The following is an 18348-nucleotide window of genomic DNA, read 5'->3' on the forward strand; positions in this document are numbered from 1 at the left end:
GTGATATCTCATAGATTTCACTGTGTCACCTCTACGACCCTTTCTTGCGTCAATACGTCCCTTTTGCATACATTACACCTGACGTAGGTATAATGTGGCGGAGGAGTTTACAAAGTGACGCATCTACCTAGATGCGTCACTTTGTAAATATGACTGAATAAGGTGCATTTTTTACAGCACTGGTGCGTCACAAAAAGTGACGCACCAGTGGCGTAAAAGTGACGCATGGCCTCATAAATGAGGTCTTCAGTCTTCTAGTCATGCATCATATTAAATATACGACGTATTATGTCGCAAGTACTTACAGATACGTCAGTATTTCAGGCGTATCTGTAAGCGCAAAAGTGATGCATTGCTGGAGTGTGTCACAAAAATGATGCAACTCCAGCAATGCATCTTTTTTTACCCTTCCACACCCCGTTCCTTTTCTACATTTTCTTTGAATATCCACATTCCCCATGTTCACTCGCCTTCTCCTTACTTTCCTTCCCAAAACTCACCTTCTTTCAGTCCCCCTACTTCACTTCCTTTCTCCTCTCATACCTTTCTGTTCTTTCTTACTCATTTTCCTTTCCTTTATTAAAGCACTCCACTTCACTTACTCTTTTTCATTTTTTTAAGAATATAGCTCTTTGAAGAGAATTGGAGGTAGTTCTGAAAGAACTTTTTTTTTTCTTCTTTTTTCTTTTTTTAGAACAAAAACAAAAACAGGGAATGGAAACTGCTCAACAGGAGCAAAAAAAAAAAAAAATTAGGGCTGGGAACGGCAGCGATGGTTCTCCAATGCTCGAACCATGAGCAGAACACTTTGCTCCCCATAGCAAAGTAGCTGATCACAGTCTCTGCATTTAAGGACGCCTTTGTTAAATGCAGGCTGAATGTTCGAAACCAGCTCTTGTGATCTCCCCCTCACCGATGTTGTTGGTCCTCCGGTTGATGTAGAGGCCCCATCACTGGGAACCTCTTGTGCCAGAGCCCTGACACTTTCCCGGGCAAAATTCTGGGGGTGCCTCCTCTCCACATGGCGAATCATTGTGGAGTTCCCAAAAGAATATTTTTTTAATGGGGTGTGAAGGGGCGACCCTTACCTCCATGGCGCGGCGAACAAGTGTGGACTCCCATACCTTCGGAACCACACATACCGCAACTCAGCCAACCCAGGCTACTCCTCTCTCTGTTTCCCTACAGGTGCCGACAGCAACAGCGGTGCGCAGCGGACCGGAAGCGACCTTTTGTGACCCCAGAAGTGTGGCGAATCCCGAAGGACCGGAAGCGACCCCACCTGACCCCGGAAGTCATTCTCCAGGTTCCCGACCAGATGGTAGAAAAGCCGACAAGCCAGAGGATGAGGGGTTCCCAGCAGTGGACTTGTGGCAGGAGTTAGCAACACACGAAGAACCAGCAGCAGAGAGCGGAGGAGAAAGGAAGAGCCGAGAGAAGGAAGAGGAGGAAGACGCTTGGTGCGAGGATCGGTGGCGTCCTCAGGAGGTGGCTGGAGAGCGGCCGTAACTCGGAAGAGAGTTACGGCGGGGCACGTGAGTACCTTGTCACCTTTCTCCGTGTTTACCCTTGTAGTTAGTGTAAATATTGTATATAGACTCACGAGCAGCACTCACTGTAATAGTAAACGCAACCCCGGCACTGTATAGAACTGTACACCAACCCCCCCCCCCAAGCCACACTCTCTACCCGCTACCCGTCTTCTGCTTCCCTTCTCCACCTACCCTACCGTACCTCCCTCACGCTCGCTTCAAACCCTCTCACTCCCCGGTGCAGGTGACAGTATTCCGAGGTACGTTGTCCTCAGGACTAATAGCCCTGTATTTCTTTCTTATACCTCCGAGGGGCACACCGTTACCTACACCACGGAAAGACGACCTCAGCCCAGCAGCGGACATCCTACCGACGACCCCCTCGCCGGATCCTCATCGCAACGACCCCACCTGCATCTCTTACCTGGACTCCAACCCTGATACCTGTACTCCAAAGACCTGGTTTCTGTATACTCAATAAAATTCTCGCTAATCATAGCGCACTTCATCCGGCCTCCACGCCTGTTATTCCGGCCCGCCCCAACCCCCACTCCACAGTGGGTCACCCCGTGACAGGACTGTGTGGCAGATCCTGCACTCCACTTTTGGAGCATTTACCTTCTTCTGGTCATCAGGTATGGAAAAAAAATTCCAGATGAAATGTTCTTTGACTTTTGGCTGAGGAGGCTCTTCATCGAGGAATTCATTGGAGTCATCTTCACTGCTAGATGGTCTGGCAGCCATGATAATCCAAGATATCCAACAAAGAACCAAGAGCAAAAAGGCAGGTCTTTCAGTCACAAAAGTGAAAGAAGAAGTGAAGGAAATGGGTGGGGATATCATTCTTTGTAAAAAAAAAACTGTTAGCAACCAATGAAAAGTGTTATTTTAAGGTCACATGACTTGACGCGCTTACGCTGCGTGCACCGAAGCGCTTCCGGGGGCGCTAACGCGGCGCGAACATAGGCGCTTCCGGGGGCGCATACGCGGCGCCAACGAAGGCGCTTCCAGGGGCGCTTACGCGGTGCACCTAAGTGACATTTTGATAGTTTCACGGAAATGCAAAATTATTTTCATTTCCTTATTCAAAAATACTGCTTTTATATGTATAGTACTAAGCATGGGCAAATTTTGCGAATCTGGCGTTCGCGAATTTGTGTATTTGCGAACTCGCAATCCGCAAAATCCGCGAATTCTTGCGAATTTTTGGATTTTTTTGTTTTTATAGTGTTCGCAAGGGTTTCTGCCAGTTCGCGAGGATTTTGTACCAGTTCGCAATTGCGAACTTACTTGTCGGCACGCAACGGTCGCGACTATGTTGTTGCTACGTCTGGTTCATCATCACAGGTTCACAGCACCCTCTGTTTCAACACTGCCACCCTCTGTTTCACCCATGCCACCCTCTGGTACATCAATGCCACCCTCTGGTTCATCATCATCACTGTAGATTATGGGGGGAAAAGCAAGCACACCTGCCCTGCTTCAACTGACATGAATTAATTTGGGGTTGATTTATTAATGTGTCACTGTTTTAAAATTCCAGTCTGGCACCTGCTTCCTTATCTGTAATTTGCTTTCTGTTGCAGTGCAATTTTTTTTTTCAGGACCTTTGTGGCCTACTTGTAGCTATTCTATGATCCGGCTGTGAGGGTCAGAGCAGGGTCATACAATTGTTGCAACTAGCAACTGAACTCTGGAGGGGCCCCAGTCAGGAAGCACTACAGGGAATGGTTACTAATGATGAATTTGAACTTTTGCACCTGCTGAGTGCTTTCAGTTTAGCAAAACTCGTTTTTCTGCAGAACAGCAAATGTAATGCCCCAAACAAACTTACTTGTGAAAGTTGATTTCTAATCCAAAAGTGATCCAAAGAAAGTCAAAAGGCCTCAAATACAAAAAGGGCAGGCAAATGTCAACCTGAGGAGTTATTATGATAAAAATCCTCATTTTCAGAAGGTATATGCTGCTTGCTAATGGATTTCTTGTGCAGAATTGCAAATTTTGTAATTTCGCGAGTGCGAGATTGTTGCTGCCCGCCCCAACTACATGATCGCAATTGCGAACTTACGCCGCACGCCGCAAAATTGTATCACCAAGAAAAAAAAATCCGCTGCGTGCGAATTTGCGGATTTTCGGTAAATTCGCGAGCGTTCGCGGATCGCGAATTTACCGAAAATCCGCAAAATCCGCGAGCGGAACGGATTTTCCGCCCATGCTTATATAGTACTAAATGTCTTGCGTTATTATTTACTTTTCATTCAATTCATATTTTTTTACACGAACGCAAGAAGCGCTCTGGGTGCGCTTTCCGGAGACCTTTCACAATCGTTATAGTTAGGAATTAGCATTTAAAAAACCTATGAAATTCACTGAAAAAACCATAGGTTTCACACCAGTTATAGTTAGGAATTAGCATTTAAAAACCTATTCAATTCACTGAAAAAACCATAGGTTTCACACCAGTTATAGTTAGCTGGAAATTTTACTGACATAAAACCATTGAAATTCCCACGTTATAGTTAGTTGGACTCACTATAACTTGCGCGCCTGCAATGCACTGCTGATGACGTCACATATTACATCACTCATGACATGGTCAGTGACATCACTCATGACATCACTGATGACACCATCCTTGTGACAGAGTGACAGACCTCCTTTCAGTGTAATGTAATCCTTGAAACACATATTCAAAAATAGAAACTAAAATTTTCAAAAAAATGGAGATACCCATACCAGTTACAACAACCAATTCAGTAATTCATCCAACTATATACACATCCACTCATTCACCAACAGTTCTATATAGTCACTCATACATATACTCACTCATCATATGTAGTGATACACCTAAACATCCTGTTACACACCAACAGTCATCCAAAAGTTACTCGCACACATACTCACACATGCAAATAAACTATTGAACATCCATTTATTTGCATATACAGCTATACACCCACTACCACCTTACTTCTAAGGAAACTTACACATACTTACTCTCTTAAACAATCACTTATAGAAACACATACTTATTTAAACAGGAACTCTTACAATCCCTCACTCTCACATATACTCGCATATATACATCATTACTCACATATACTAGATTAAAACATATGTCGTTACTGATAAAGACACTAGTGAGACAGTCATTCACTCACTAACACACACATATATAACTATATATGTTCTATAACCAATGGTTTTTTCATTGAATATATATATATATATATATAATTTTGTTCTTAAATGCTATAAACCTGCATGTTGTTTCATGAAGTATGCGGCTCATCTCCTTCATGTCGAGAGGGTTCTTTTTGATATATATATATATATATATATATATCCTGTGCACCGTCTGTCTCCCAGCTCGCACGCTCGCGCAACACAGCAAGCAGACTCCGGACACGGACCTCGAGGTGTGTAAAGATTTATTCACGCAGAAAGAGTCACCAACGTTTCGGCTCAAACGGAGCCTTGATCACATGACAGCGCTCACTTGACTGGGTACACCTTTTAAAGTGAAAGCGAGTGGTTAACTAAAATCACCTGTGCAAACTCACCAATAAACATGGAAAACATACTTTGTAAAATACTCGGCATCATATTGCCTAACACGTTTCTTAATAAATGTAAAATACAGTTATGATCAAATCTTATTGACACAGTTTTCAACAGATTAAATAACAGAAGTGACTAAAAAAGTATTATAGTAAAATACACAAATCTATTAAAAAAAACCGTTTCTAAAAGCCCTAGTTACACATAGATATATAAAACCCATAATCAATATATTACCATATTTGCAAACAAAGTTTTTAGTTTTGTTTTCTTATTCAGGCACCTCGGTATAATAGTAAAATCCATATAAAGTGCTACGTGCTTACTTTTTAAAGTGCATATAGTGCTTAAAAAAGTGCATCAATATGTGCAAAAATAGCAAAGTGCAAATACATATAATACAGTATGCCAGGGTCCTGATCCATTCCACTTGTATACAGTGAACGTTTGCAAATATGTCGATTGCCGGTGAGGAGATAAGTTATTATATCTCTTCTTGTGCAAAGCTCTATACAGAGTGTTTTGTTAAGGCTTCTAATCCTAAACGGGTAAGTCTTCAATTACAATAGTCATGCAAATCCATGTTGAAATTTCCTATGTAAGTGCCAGAATTTCCATGTTTAAAAAAAAGTACATGTGCTGGAACGAGTTAAAACAAATACACCAGGTCCACACGGGGCCTGTAACCCAAAACCAAACCTATCTAAAAGTATAAATAAACGAACAACCAGATGTTAAAAGACCTATACAATTCATAATATTTCAATGGTAATTAACCTGGTTGCAAACACCGTGCACAGTGAAAAAAAATTAATAATAACTAAACAGACATAGTTTCCTCATAGCAGCATTATAATTACTAGTGATGATTATTATGGATTGTGATTGCTCGCAGCCCCCACGGGATCTGTCCCAGCCTTCACCCAGCCGGGTGAGTGCCGTGGACATTACCCACGAGGGGGAGAGCACACATTCCTAATACACAAAGTCTTCTAGAGTAAGCAAGTGTGGAGATCTTCAGTCACATTCAACCCATGGGGCACCTTAGTGTTTAGCAGGAGGATGTATTTTGTCTCTAGCTTTCTGAGCTTGGTCTCCCTGTCCCCGCCTCTTTTGTTGTTGATGACAGAATCAATAACCCAGTATTTGAGACCACTGTTGTTGCTTTGATGGTGGTCCTTGAAATGGCGTGCAACAGGATATGTGCTGTCCATATTCGTAATTGCTCGCAGATGTTGCAAAATGCGCTTATGGACAGCATTCCTGGTGCTGCCCACATACTGCAAGCCACATGGACAACGCAAAACATATATGGCGTATTCTGTCTTGCATGTGAGTACTTGGGTTATAAGATGTTCCTTTCCTGTGAATCCATCCCTATAGGTTTTGATGTTTTCACCATGAGTACACGCTTTACAGATTTTACAGTTATAGAACCCCTTATTTCTTTGCCACCACTCTGTTCTAGTAAAAGGGTCCGGGTTGGTTTTAACTATGTGGTCCCTTAGGGAGGGGGCTTTGCTGTAGGTCAAAGAAATAGACTTTGGTAGACTCTTACCTATAACATTATCCCTCAGCACAATGGGCCAGTGTTTATTCACTATTTTCTTTATTTGCTGGTGTTGTCTAGTGAATCCTGTTATTAATCTGAAGCATTCAGGCTCAAATATGTCTGGTTTAGAAGTGCCTTGGCTGGGGGGCTCCCTATCTGCTTTCCTGATAAGGAGCTCCTCTCTACTCATTAATAGGGATTTCTGCACAGCTTTGTCTATCACCTTTACGGAGTATCCACTTTCAAGGAATCTCTCCCTGCTTTCCTTTTGTGCTTGTTCCAGTTCCACAGGGTTGCTGCATATGCGTCTTAACCGCAGCATTTCCCCATATGGAATACTGGAGATGAGATGGACCGGGTGCGCACTGGCAGCATGTAAAATGCTGTTACCTGCTGTCTTTTTTCTGTGAACCCTAGACTCCAAACGACACCCATTGGTGTAGAGTTCAGCATCTAAGAAGGTGACCGCTTCCTGACTGAGTGTCGCAGTGAATCTGAGGTTAAGGGGGTTATCATTGATGTCTTCAATGAATTTGAGGGCCTCTTCCTGACTTCCTCTCCATATGACGAACAGGTCGTCAATGAAGCGGAACCATGCTACCAGATTGTTCTTAATGATGTGCTGGAAACCAAGCCCCAGGACCAGTTCCTCCCAAGCCCCCATGTGCAAACATGCGTAACTTGGAGAGAAACTGGCCCCCATGGCCACCCCCTGTTTCTGGCGATACAGCTGCAAATTGAATAAAAACACATTGTTTGAAAGACAGAAGTTCAACATGTCTAGCAGCATTTTGGTGTGTTTTTCATTGCCTGGTTTCCTTCTCGATAGGTAATACCGTATTGCATCAAGGCCATCACTATGTGAAATACTAGTATATAAAGCTGTTACATCAAGGGCTATCAGCCAATCCCCCTCCTGAATCTGTACATCCTTGATTTTCACTAGGAAGTCCCCCGTGTCACGTATATAGGACCCCAATTGCTGAACATAACCTTGTATATAGTGATCTATATAAATTGAGGTATGTTCAAGAAGGCTCCCCCTTGCTGATATTATTGGCCTTCCCGGTGGATGAATGGGATCTTTATGTATTTTAGGTAAAAAATACAAAATCGGTGTTACAGGGTGTTCAACCTTCAAATATTCAAATTCATTGTCAGTAATGAGTTTGGCTGACCGCCACTTACATAGCTTTCGATGGTATTCTTCCTTGATGGTCAGGAGCTCACGGTTATTGATCTTTTCATAGCATTCACTGTCATTAAGTTGACTGTAGGCTTCTTTATCATAGTTCATTTTAGTCATGAGGACCACATTGCCCCCCTTGTCACTGCTTCTAATTATCACATTCTTTTCCTTGTTGAGTTTCTTAGTCAGTGCTTTGTATTGTTGCTGTTGGGCTGTGTATCTGCATTTTGTGCTCCCCGTCTTTATTCGCAACTTTTTCAGATCCGATACAACATTTTCTTGGAAAATATCTATATTGTCTCGTAGAAGGATGGGAAAAAAGGTGGATGGTGCTCTAAAATCTGTGACTGTGGTTATTCTATTACCACTCTCATCCCACCCTTTGTTGGTTCCATTAGTACTGTGGGTTGTATCATATCCCATTCCTTCTGTTTCCCAAAGCTCGCTTATAATGCGTGTTCCTTGTGATGCCTCAGGTTGCTGAATTTCCATGTCTGGTGTCATTTCACCTTTATTTCTTAAGGCGTAGAATTTGCGCAATTTCAGTTTTCTAACTGCCTTGTAGACATTACATCTGGTATCGGCATAATCAAAGTCGCAAGGGGGTGCATATGATAAGCCAAGTTTGAGTATACTCTCCTCTTTTTCTGTAAGTTCCAATTCAGTAAGGTTGACAAAAGTGCGATTGGAGGCTGGTTTTATTCTTGTTGTGGGGCATTGTTCCGCCCGACTCCCCCGCCTCTCTTCTTTTGATTGCCTCTTCTTTGCCATCCGCGACCTCTGGCGGCGCCTGTAGTTTGCCCTGTGTTTTCTTGATTCTTTTTTGTGTGGGATCTCAGGGTATTCCGCCTGTCCTGGCCTAAAAAAACAATCTCCTGGCCGGGCGTGAGTTTTGGTAGTGATGCCGCTTCCGCCTGTCTGTGGCGTTCTCCTTCCAAATCAGAGTCAGGATCTGAACTAACTGTGGCATTTGAGGAATCGCTTGCTCCACTTACTTCTTTCCTAGCGGGGTTGAGGTGACTCGGGGGGTTCCTTCTATTAGATTGTTGCTGCTGTTTGGCACCACCCCTGCGAAGAGTATCGAATTTTCGCGCAAAAGTAAAGATCTGGCCCAGCTCGTAGTCATTCCTATCCCTCTGGAATTTGTACGATTTTCTTGCCACGATCTTTGCCTCCTCTTTCTTCAGACGCTCTTGCATGATTTTTAAGAGTCTATTTTTTTCATCCTCTTCCCCCAGGCCATCAATTTCTTCATATAAATTGGCTATTTCCGTGAGAAGTTTGGCTCTGTCAATGTCCGCATATTTAATGAGCACCTGCACCTGGCGTCGCGATGCCTCTAAATTAATCTCTGCCCACTCTTTCATCAGGTCGGCGTTTGGGTTTTCATAAGTGGGGGCTGTTAATATTCTCAACCCCCGTGGGATACGGTTTACCTCAATGTAGCGTTGCAGTGACTTCGACTCCCACCACTTGGCTTGTTCCTGGAATGACTTTTTTTCCAATGATTTAAATAATTCCTTGATTTTAGATGTATTACTGCTGCCACTAGCTTCTGTGTTCTTTTTCCCTTGTATATTATCAGGGATAGGGGTGTCATCGGAAAACATCGTTGCAGCTAATGTCTCCCGCTCCCTTACGCTGTCACCTGACATCTTTCTGCAATATTTCCAAATGTTACACCGGTACCGTTAGGCTGGCCGTTTTCCAAAATGCCGGCAAGCAAACCTAGGTTCCGGGTTTGTCCTCTCTCCTTTCCCAGGTGTAAACGTTGCAAATGAGCTCACTTGACTGAGCGTCCTCGTTTTTTCAGGCTGTATTCTTCCGTCAGACTCGAGCCCGAGTCACGTACAGCCCAGGACATTCAAATCCTTCGCTCTGTATTCCGGTCAATTACCGGAAGCCGGGGGTCAGGCACCGTACTCCTACCGGAGCTTGTTACTTCCCAGAACGCCGTTCAGGGAAAGAATTCGATTCCAAAGTGTCGACCAATTTTCAAAGAGGGTCCCGTGTAAAGCCAGGACGAATCCCACTGGCTATATCTCCTGTGCACCGTCTGTCTCCCAGCTCGCACGCTCGCGCAACACAGCAAGCAGACTCCGGACACGGACCTCGAGGTGTGTAAAGATTTATTCACGCAGAAAGAGTCACCAACGTTTCGGCTCAAACGGAGCTTTGAGATGTCATCAGTGATGTCATCAGTGATGTCACTGACCATGTCATGAATGATGTAATATGTGACATCATCAGCAGTGGATTGCGGGTGCGCGATATATAGTTAGCGCATCTAACTATATATGGAATTTCAATGGTTTTATGCGAGTAAAATAAGGTTTTGTAAATGCAAATTCCTAACTATATATGTTCTATAACCAATGGTTTTTTCATTGAATTTTCAAGGTTTTGTAAATGCAAATTCCTAACTATATATGGCCTATAACCTATGGTTTTTTCAGTGAATTTCATTGGTTTTTTAATAGCAAATATCAAAAGCTGTAAAATGTCAAGTACGTGATAGGTAAAAACGTTTTCGTGTTTATGCACGCTGATGTGCTTTGAACGCTGCCCCCCTCCCCTCTTTTCTCTTAGTAGTACTCTCTCTTTGCAGATAGTGAAGAGTAGTTAACGCAGGCCTTTACCCCCGTTGTAATCCGTCGTGCCTGCTTGTCTCTCCATTTGATTGATTGTTATCCAAGCATTTACTGTTTTACAATTGATTCTCTTTGGTTCATTCTCTATTTACAAACAAGCACAAAGTCGCAATACTCTGTTTAGTCTTTGCAGATAGTGAAAAATCGTGAAAAATCGTGTAAAAAAATAAAAGTAATCGAGCAAAATCAGTAGGCCACTAATTGGATCTCTTTTTGACCTCGCTAAAATAGAAATATTAGGAACAACCCTTCATGAGAAATACGAAAATAGTGAGATGAACTGAGCTCCACACCATGAGGGCTGCAAGACAGCTCGGCTCCGTCACCCACCCCGCCCAAAATAACGACAAACCCTATGCAAATATTAAAAATATAGACAACACACCAGCAAAGAAACAGGGTAAAACATTTTATTAAATAACTATTTACATAACTATTTTATACTTTTTATTGCCCGATCCGGCTAGCTCAATCGATCGAGCATGAAACTCATGCACTCTGATAGCAAGCGTTGCTACTGATGCTATGCAGACCAAAACTGGTTTTCAGTTTGTACATTTTTCTAGATTTTTCCATCCAAGGTTGGTTGAGTTTGTAGAACGATGGCTTCAGATTTTCAACATACGGTGTGGTGGCGCGGACTGGGAGGGGGCGCTTCGCTCCTGCCCCCTCCCCAAGTAAGATTTTCATACGTGAAAGTACGTTAATGGTTTTGGTCCCTGAGTTGCTTCAATGTCACTGCCATTCTCAAATGGCATAAGTTCTGGATGTTGGGTGCCATAGTTCAGAGTTCTGAGCAGCGCTTGTAACACTGTCTGAAGCTTATTTCCACCTACTGCAGCTTCACTATTCTTAAAGTAAGTGAGTGTCGTTTGTGGACCTGACTGCATTTGAAAACAATGTGATATGTTACCTTCCTAAACCGCTTGACGGAGGCCCCCGAGGGGCGGTGTGATGGCCATGGACTCGGAGAAGACGCTTGGCTCCGACCCCCTCCCCAAGTCTTATAGCACCGGTGTAGCCTGAGATCGCCCCCGACATAGGCGGCCGGCTCCCGGGGTCCGGCGGAACTTTTTGCCTTTTGATGACTCTTCTATTCTGGACCTTGTCCCACAATCCGTTTGACCTGAAGACACACTGTAGTGGGGCGCCCCTTTACCGTTTTAGTTGCCATTCCGCCCGCTTTTGCTACACTGTGCCTCTTCCGCCATTCAGCTGTTTACCGCCCGCTCTTGCAACTACAGCGTCTCGCTCACCATGTAGTTGAGTTGCTCCCGCTCTTGCGATGCAACGATAAGCGACTGCCACAGGACTCTCAAAATGGCGGCCGGCTCTTCAGATTTGGGCGTGGTCCACTAAAATGGCCCTGGGACACCTTGGAACTCGGACGCTTCCCTGATAGGGCTTGGGTCCCATTCTCGAAAGCGTCCCCTCAGCCGTGAAGATTCTACAAAAGTCTTGGGGGCCCCCGACTCCCGCAGGCTTCTGGTGGGGAGCGGCTGCCATGTTTGCTCGTGGAATGGCCACGACGGACCTACGAGATGGTAGTGCTCTCATGCTGGCGCCAGCTTTAGTCTGAAACATCCAGAAACACTGTAGACTACCAATTCGATCAGTTCCGGTAGCGCCCCAACATGACCCGGTAGAGAAGAACTTGCCCTCCCCTCTTTGACTGATGGTTCTTGTTGCCTGTCCCCTCTGTTGTCATTTTACAGAACTTTTTGGACTGCTGAAAGGGGTTGTGTTCCGAACGCTGGTTGGTGGAGACATTTTGACTATATTCTTGACCTACGTTGTCGCGTAATGCGTTATATGACACGCCGCGTTAGCGCACCCGGAAGTGATCCGGGGCGTGGCGCGCAGCGCGTAACGTAAGCATAACAGGTCATGTGACTTGTTAATAAAACTTTTTATTGGTTCATTTTACTTTTGTTATTTTAATAATGAAAAGCTTGGTCATATGACCTAAAAAATACGCTTTTTATTGATTTCGAACTTTTTTTTTTAAAACATATATGTTATAATATTCCAGGCTAATGTACTTTCCCCGAAAATTTACAACTGTCCTGCAAGTAAAATATATTCCTTTTTCGGGAAAAAGGGCGTTCTTCGTTCCATGACGGAGCCGTTGAGTAAAAGAGACTCGGCCTGCTGTCTTAGTCGCCGATACGCCTGATTATCAGATTCTTATCGATCACTTTATGTTGCAGGAGTGGAAAACACAACTGCCCTTGACCATTTATCTTTACTGCGTTCCTACATATTATACCTTTTATCCGTCATGTAATTGGACTGCTTTATTTCACTTGCCTTTTACTGATTCGAAAACAGTGACTAAAAGTAAAAACTTTACCAATGTAAATACTACTACCATGTTTTGTTTTAAAAACCTTTATTGTGAAAATGTCAGTATACAAATACGGGCCTATAACCACGTGGGCCGGCCACGGAGCAAACTGAAATCGTATATGATGAGGAGACATTTACATTATAGAGGAACGTAACGAACGAGCCATTAGGTTGCAAGAACTAAGGTGTATAACAGTTGCGGAATCGGTGGACGTACATTTTGTAAATAAAATACGACAGGGCCACTTACAAAAAAGTTATCTAGATATACATTTGCGTGCAAAAACCATGGGTGACGTTAATTCGAACTTTTAATAGTACAGTAATCAATAACACATCAGAACTTAATATCAATAGGGATGTCGAAATATTCAATCAATTCTCGTCCCCGCCCGCCATGAGCATCAAAACTGCATTCATATCTCGTGATATCAAGGTTGTTCAACCAGTACACAACAATGAGTTACGAGTCCCATTTATACCGGCGCCATTTTGGGCGAGGCCGGGCAGGTCCAAGATATAGTCAAAATGTCTCCACCAACCATCGGCCAGACCAGAACCCCTTTCGGCCCTTTATGCTACAAGATGGTGTCTTCCATTCAGAAAATATTGTTGGCAGCATTTTGAAAGGAAACATAAACAGCTGTTCTCCTAGTGAGTCTCACATTGTTACATTTAGGAAGAATGTTGAAGAGTAGTATGTGGAAAATCTGAAGCCATTTTTCTACAAACTCTCAATCAGCCTTGGATGGAAAAAAAAATCCTGAAGAATGTACAAACTGAAAACCAATTTTTGTCTGTATAGCATCAACAGCAACGCTTGAGTCAGCTTTGTGTCAAGCCGCCATTTTGATTCAATCAATAACGTCCCCCTGCACACATTCAGGGACCTGGTCATGTCTTCAGATGAAACGGATTGTGGGACAAGAAGCAAAAAGGAAAAGGAAAAAAGTTCCGTCGGACCTCGGGAGCCGGCCGCCTATGTCATGTGCGACCTTTGGCCACACCAGGGCAATAGTGAAGCTGCAGCAGGTGCAAATAAGCTTCAGACAGTCTTACAAGCACTGCTCAGAACTCTCAACTATGGCACTGAACATCCAGGACTTGCCATTCGGATCTTGGCGCCTTGTGCTGGTTCCGACTTATTCACACATCGGTCCACTATTGACATCACCTCATAAGCCAACGGGGCACCCCACGCCGACTTTCGGCGCAGCATTGTAGGATGGCCACACCAGTGCGGCAACTTGCTGGACACCACCTCGGTGCCATCCGGATCTCGGCGCGTTCGAGTCACTGTACCGCAAGAGTGACCGGAACTCAGCTGGACACGCCGTCTTTCGGCGCAGCATTGTAGGATGGCCACACCAGTGCGGCAACTTGCTGGACACCACCTCGGTGCCATCCGGATCTCGGCGCGTTCGAGTCACTGTACCGCAAGAGTGACCGCAACTCAGCTGGACACGCCGTCTTACGGCGCAGCATTGTAGGATGGCCACACCAGTGCGGCAATTTGCTGGACACCACCTCGGTGCCATCCGGATCTCTGCGCGTTCGAGTCACTGTACCGCAAGAGTGACCGCAACTCAGCTGGACACGCCGTCTTTCGGCGCAGCATTGTAGGATGGCCACACCAGTGCGGCAATTTGCTGGACACCACCTCGGTGCCATCCGGATCTCGGCGCGTTGTGCTGCCTTTGGCCTACTGTAGCCGCAAGTGCGGACGCAACTCAGTTGGACGGCGAGTGAAACGCTAAGGGGCGCCGCACTGCAGCCGAGGAGCCTCCATCTTGGGGGAGACGCACAGCCCCCACTGACTGACGCGACCTCACAGGCCAACGGGGCGCCCCACGCCGACTTTCGGCGCAGCATTGTAGGATAGCCACACCAGTGCAGCAACTTGCTGGACACTAACTCGGTGCCATCCGGATCTCGGCGCGTTGTGCTGCCTTCGGCCTATTCGCACATCGGTCCGCTACTGACGCCGCCTCACGTGCCAACGGATTTTCTACGCTTTTTGTAGCCCTATGCCGCATAACAGGTCATGTGACTTGTTTATAAAACTTTTCATTGGTTCATTTTACTTTTGGTTTCCTAAAGATGGAAGGCTTGGTCATATGACCTAAAAATAACACTTTTCATTGGTTTAGAACATTTTTTTTCCCAAACAATGAAAGCCCCACCTTGTTTCTGGATGATTCAGACTGAAGCTGGCGTCAGCATGAGAGCACCACCATCTCGTGGCTCCGTCGTGGTCATTCCGTGAGCAATCATGGCAGCCGCTCCCCACCGGAAGCCTGCAGGAGTCGAGGGCCCCCAAGACTTTTGTAGAATCTTCACGGCTGAGGGGACGCTTTCGAGAATGGAGCCCAAGCCCTAGCAGGCAAGCGTCCGAGTTCCAAGGTGTCCCAGGGCCATTTTAGTAGACCAGGCCCAAAACCGAAGAGCCGTCCGCCATTTTAAGAGTCATGTGGCAGCCGCCTATCGCTGCACTGCAAGAGTGGGAGCAACTCAACAACATGGTGAGCGAGACGCTGTAGCCGCAAGAGCGGGCGCAACTCAGCTGGATGGCCGCCACCTGGGGAGGCCCGTTCACGCCGCCTCCCCCACGCCCCCCCCCCCGGGCCGCCCCACGCCAATTTTCGGAGCAGCATTGTAGGATACCAAAACCAGTGCAGCAGTTTACTGGACATCACCTGGGTGCCATCAACATCTCAGCGCGTTCTGCTGCCTTGGAACTATTCGCACAACAGACCGCTACTGACGAGGCCTCCTCCGCACCACCCGGGACGCCCCACGCTGTTTTTCTTTGCTGCATTGTAGGATCCCAAAAACCAGTGCGGCACCCAGGTGACATCACCTGGGTGCCGTCCAGAACTCAGCACGTTGTGCTGCCTTGGGACTATTCGCACAAAAGACAGCTTCTGACCATTGTTGCTTTTTTTGTCAAAAATGTTTAAATGTTTGTTACAGTTTTTGTTCCGTTCGTTATATTTAAAAGTTAATAAAGTTTTATAATCCCACTTTGTTGGAGTGCTATATATTTTTAAAAAATCGGGTGAATGGGGCCTTGAATCGGGTTATTGTCATGTGTGGGCTTTGCAAGTGTACTGCTACAGGATCGGACATTTCAAACTCAAATGCACGTTCTTTTTCTTACCTTTCCGAAGCATGGAGCGCAATAGCAGGCAGAGAAAGGGTGATGCAAGTGTTGAACACTGCCTGGCCTGGAAGTTTCTGGCAGTGCCCCCCCCCGCAGCCCCCCCCGCCCGCTCCTGAAAGAGGACACACACACACCGCCGCCCCGAGTACTTCACAGATCATTAAAAGACCATGCGCTTGTTCATGAGGCTTAAATGGTTTATCACCCCTTCTAGAACCCCTGCATCGACCCTCTGACGTTTCCTGGAAAAATTACCACGTAACACAATACCAAACCCTGTCAGCTGAAACCCCCAAGGAATCGTGGGGCATATTATCAAGGGAGTTTATCTCCGCTTTTTTGGCTTTAAAAGCCAAGAAAGCGGAGATAAAATTATCTCCCTATTACCAAGCTGTCGCTAACACCAGTTAGTGACAGCTAAAAGGAGATAGCGACCATCTTGGGCCCCGCTTTGCATTTATTTATTTTATTTATTTATTTGCATACTTGTAACGCGCTGGGAATCGACTCCCTGAGGAGTATCTCCGCGCCTTTTTTAGCAGCATCTGAAACCAAGGCCTGCTCTAACAAGGTTAAGTAAAGACTTAGTGGGACTGATAGTTGAACAAGAAAGTTTTTAATTTTTTCCTAAAAGGAAAGTGTTCCTTACAGATTCTAATGTCATAAGGAAGATCGTTCCAAAGCTTTGGTCCAGCTACGGACAGAGCCCTTCCTCCTTGTCTGGTCTTACAAAACCTGGGGACACATAACAGCTCTTGATTACCAGATCTCAGAGTTCTAGCAGGGATGTAAGGGACACATTTTTTTGTTAGATAGTCAGGACCTTTACCAATGAGACATTTATGGATGATACAGCACGTTTTAAATGTCATGCATGTCAGTGATATTTATCACTAATGACATGCAAAGTGGGCGTGCCAAGATGTTACCGACTGGAAACAGTCCCTAACATCGCTATCTCCTATTACCAACTTTTGGAGATATTCGCGCTAAGCGCGAATATCTCCAAAAGCTAACACCTGACCTGAGCAGTTCTTAGCCATGTTATCCAATGGGAGGTGGATAACATGGCTAAGAGCATTTGCTTGATAATGCATGAATATCGCTGACTTTTCAGCGATATTCATGCATTGCGGCCGTTTTTTATCGCATTTGCGATAAACCTTGCTAATAGCAAGGTTTATCTGCGATAAAAATCGCCGATGTGCGGCGATAATTTTTGTCTCTAAACAAGTTAGAGACAAAAATTATCGCTAGTTGTTGGTAATATGCCCCCGGGTTTTTGCTTGCAGAAATCGGGAGGCGGGAGACTAGCACTGAAATCAGTAGTCTCACGCCTGAATCGGGAGGGTTGGTATGTCTGGATTCTCTACAGCTGGGGCCATAAACTACATCCGCAGGGCTAGGTGATAGCCTGGGTCCGGCCTGGACAATCGGACACAGAGGAAGAGGAGTGTCAGAGGGTGCGGTAGTGAATAGGGTGAAAGGGAGGTGTCGGGCGGGCACAGGGTGTGATTCTCAGGGAAGAGCAGCGCAGATGGGGAGAAGTATATGGCCCATGCATGAGAGAGAGAGCGGGGGTGACCAGTGCGTGGGGGAGATGCTTGCGAGGGTGGGGAGCCGTGCTGAGAATCGACAGCGTGCAGAGAGTGGGTCTGGTCAAGGCATCTAAAATGGCTGCCGTGCACGACAAAAGTGTGGCATTGGAAAAAAAGCAAGATGGCGCAGACAATGTTTATCAATACGAATTAATTTATAACAATTATTTTTAACAATATATTTACTCGCAGTGTCAAAATGGCGGTCAACACTTCCTGACTTCCTGACGCAGCAAAAAAAAAAAAAAAAAGCTCACGCACAGCCGCTGGAAGACATGTATCAACATATATGAGCCTCCTCAGCCACCCTCAGAAAACATAAGGGGTCAGGATACGTCTCCCGCACCCCCTTATACCTAGTAATTTAATTGAAACGAAACACAAAATGGCGAATTCCCGTTTCGCTACCAGTTTGCGGCCCAGTTCGCGGCCCGGGAAGCGCTTCTACCGTGAAAAATATATATTTTTTTATTTTCCCCACGGGACCCTTTAATAACCCCAACATCATTCCTAGGGGGTCAAGAGAGGTATACCTTGCCCCCTTTCATTAAATTCCCCCTTAGTTTTTCACCTCTTATTCTCTCTCGATCCTACCGAGAGATAAGATGGCGGCCGCTCCGGACTGTTTAGAATGTTGACAGACACCGGAGAGCCAATCAGCTTTCTGCGCGCAAAGTTCCGTTTCGCGAAAAGTAAGCGGACCGGAGCGCAGCCCGGAGCGCTGTTACAGATATATATCTTGTTTTGAAC

This window comes from Lissotriton vulgaris, chromosome 6 (assembly GCF_964263255.1).
Source record: "Lissotriton vulgaris chromosome 6, aLisVul1.2, whole genome shotgun sequence".
NCBI lineage: Eukaryota > Metazoa > Chordata > Amphibia > Caudata > Salamandridae > Lissotriton > Lissotriton vulgaris.